Genomic DNA, 3356 nt, shown 5'->3' with positions numbered 1-3356 from the left:
AATATGCCTGGTCTATTGGCGCTAGGTGTCGGGCCCTCATGCTAGCACGCACCTCCTCAACCCACTCCACTATACCCATACCTACATCTCCGCGAAACACTGGACATTTTCTCTCTCTGGGGACATACAGAAGCCGTTCAGCAGCTACACCCCTAGGAGCAGAGGACCTGGGGGGGTCAAAAGCAGAATCAGAAAAGGGGTTAGCAGTAGGGGCTCGAGCTACAGCGAGCTCCTGTACAAGCTGTTCCTTTTCAGCCCTGAGTTGTATCACCAGATCTCGCAAATCCTGCGGATCCTCCATATCTGTGAAACAAAGTCAGTTTGTGACAGGAAGCAACGTCTGGTGAACAGGTGCACGGATCCTCCTCCAAACCAGACGTGTCGTTGGTTGCACAGTCTCCAAGTCAAATCCACAGCCAACTGCTGTTCTTGTCCCACTAACAGAAAGCTACCAAGTTACAGTTCAGAAATCTCAATTCAGTAGTGCATATATACACAAAACAACAAATCAAGAGAGACAGGAACTAAACCAACTGCCAGGGGAAAAAAAAAAGAAAAAAAACAAAGAAGAAAAACTGGAAAGACACGTCTCTGTTTTATCTATCCTGCCGACAACGCCAGATTGTGACCGGGGAGAGGGGGTGTCTAACCCAAACCCCAGGCTACATAGACCCGACAACGCCACTCTGGGAATTTCACCCAGAGAATATACACTTAACAGGTTCAGACATCAGTTCTTAGAATGCAAATGAGGAGCAGAGACGTGCGTTTCAAGTTTAACTCGGGATAATTTATTAAAAATCAAGGCAAGTACTGGTGATATTAAGTCTGTGAAAAGAGAGGAGACTGTTATTTAAAAAATATAATTGTCTTTATTACAACCCCAAATGCTAAAATTCTAAAATAGTTGCAGGGGGTGCGTTACCAGTGCAGGGGAAGGAAGGGTGCCCACCCACGGGTTGGGGTAAGTGAGGGGGAAGATCAGGGTGTGTCACCACCACCACCAGTGTCAGACGCCTGCTCCCATTCACACTGCAAGACAAAAGCACGCAATATTTAGAACAGCAACTCAAAATGGCATGCAGTATAAAACCCAATGCTCACACTCACTATGAAAAAGGTACAGATTGGAGGCAGTAGTACATGCAAGAAGGAAGACCGGAGGAAACGGTGAGCCCTCCACCCAATCACCCACCACCAGCCGGGCCTAGCCACCCAACCAGCCTGCTACCAGTATAACACCCAGCAACTCACAGCCCTTGGGCAGTGGTTTAGCACAGATAAAAACAACAGTAAAAGAACCTTATTAAGCTCCAAACAGGATACTCAACTAATAACCTTACACACAAAGTGATCATAAGAAAAAAATAACAAACAAACTCAAACCAAAATACAGCACAATACCCACTACTGATTCTAAGGCTATCACACAATTAAATACGGGACAAGAACAGCAGCGGTCACAGGGCTCCTCCTAATAAAAACAAACAAAAAAAAAAGAAACATTACAGACTGCTACAAGGGCAAAATAGGCTCTTAAGAGCTATGCTGCAGTACCTCGAGCACACAGAGTGGAGCTAAATTCTCCAGAGATCGTCGCCAGGTTAACCCCGTCCCTGTTACAAAAAGTACGCATTAGTACTTGTACTATGTATATTAGTTATGTTTTATGAAGCAGGGGCCTACCTTCTAGCTGCGAGTTTACATAGGTAGCTGGGCACCATAGCACGCCACACGTGCCGGCCTACGGGTGCACGGTACAAACACAGTTAGAGAGCTAACGCCAACGCCGGCCAGCTCAGGTGTACCTGCGAACTGCACCTGTGGGGAGGCCAGGGAAACCCTATTCAGTACATGCAAAAAGCGCAATACAAAAACCTCGTAACAAGCATACCTCAAGCTGATGTGCACCCTTCACAGCAGTCACGAATTCTGGAAATGGCGAGACAGCGCTCACCGGGCTGCCTACCACTCCCTTTAAGGGGGAGGCTAGATTGAAAACAGCTGTTGCCCGGTTACTTCCTGCCTCCGCCTACGGGCTGGAACAAATGGGGCGGGGGCTCGCCTCACTACACAATGAAATGACACATTCAATGGTGTTAACACCATAAATGAACAGCTCACTTGACAGTTCTTTGACATTGCTATGAGCAATTGGATAACGTCAAAGCACATCCACTAAAAGTGCTTGTTTATGCCACTGGCAGGCTGTTATTCTGCTTTTATTGTTATTCTGAATGTCTGACAATTTTCTGGAAAGGATTCCTATAAAGATAGACCTTTTTATAGTGTAAGATCATTTTTGTATATCCAGAAACAGTCAATCTCATCAAAGCCACCAGGCTCCATTTACAGAAACAGTAATTTTATCAGTATAAAACTTAACAAAATCGTCTTGGTCCGGGAGGATGAGCTGGGACAACAAATTTAAAGAGACGATTGCAGCAAAAGCTTGCAATGTATTCATGCATGTTTGATAAATCCCTGCCTGATGCAGTTAAAAGTGCTGCACAGGCTGTACTAAACTCTAAACTAAAGGGGGATGTGACATCCCTAAATGTCAGCTCCAAGAAGCCACTTTAATCCACAGTTTTGTACCTTCTCCAATGTACTGAAAATCCATTTGGAGCTGGATCCTGAAGTCATTACATTGGGAATATCAGAGGCTTTTAGAAAACTGACTACTTCTCAACAACACTTTGTCTGCTATGGACTAATATCGCTAAAAGAAAAATCTGGAAAAAAGCAGAAACCCTTCTAGTGAAACTGCAGATCACAGAGCTAACTGATACGCTTCACCTGGAGCGAATTAGGTTCATCTTAACTTCGTCTTTCTTTCTTTTTTCTTCCTTCTCTTTCCTATTTCTCTTTACTTTATGTTATGTCGTACCTATGAATTATTGCAAAGCCTGAAGCAATTTCTTTTTCTGTATAAATGTCAAGCTTTTGGCTTCCAATAAAAATATGTGAAACAAAATGGTCTTGGTTAATTTTTAGACTGTTCAAACAATCGCAGACTCTGGTTTGGTTGAAATAAACCTTTTATTCAGAGTTAGATGTGAAAATATTCTGTCTCTACGTGTTCTTTTTTTCCCTGCTGCTTCTCTGATGTCTGACCTCCCTCTCACTATACTCTTGATATTTTCACATCTTTCCACATTTCTTTTTTTTTTTTTTGTCCCCATTAGTCACTTAGACACTAAAACACTGGAAAATCGTGTCCAGGTTGAAAAATACAGAAGTTAGCCCTAAGAAAAGATAATGGTTTAGGGTTAGGTTGGGTTAGGTGAGGACATAACTGTTAGCTGGTTAAAGCATGGCTGTGGTATGATGGGAACTTGTCAGTTTGTGTCTGT

The 3356-nt window shown here is 43.5% G+C and overlaps 1 long non-coding RNA gene across 1 annotated transcript; it reads right to left on the bottom strand.

Annotated features, from left to right (window-relative positions):
- Nucleotides 1-768: 768 nt before the first annotated feature.
- Nucleotides 769-2065, bottom strand: LOC146310425 (uncharacterized). Its single transcript, XR_014772307.1, has 4 exons — nt 1895-2065; nt 1687-1821; nt 1558-1616; nt 769-1032 (listed from the first exon to the last, which is right to left on the bottom strand). It is a non-coding gene; the product is annotated as an uncharacterized LOC146310425 (long non-coding RNA).
- Nucleotides 2066-3356: the final 1291 nt, after the last annotated feature.

Source organism: Lutjanus erythropterus, chromosome 18 (genome assembly GCF_056507025.1).
Source record: "Lutjanus erythropterus isolate fLutEry1 chromosome 18, fLutEry1.hap2, whole genome shotgun sequence".
Lineage (NCBI taxonomy): Eukaryota > Metazoa > Chordata > Actinopteri > Lutjaniformes > Lutjanidae > Lutjanus > Lutjanus erythropterus.
This window is presented reverse-complemented; position numbering and strand designations above follow the sequence as displayed.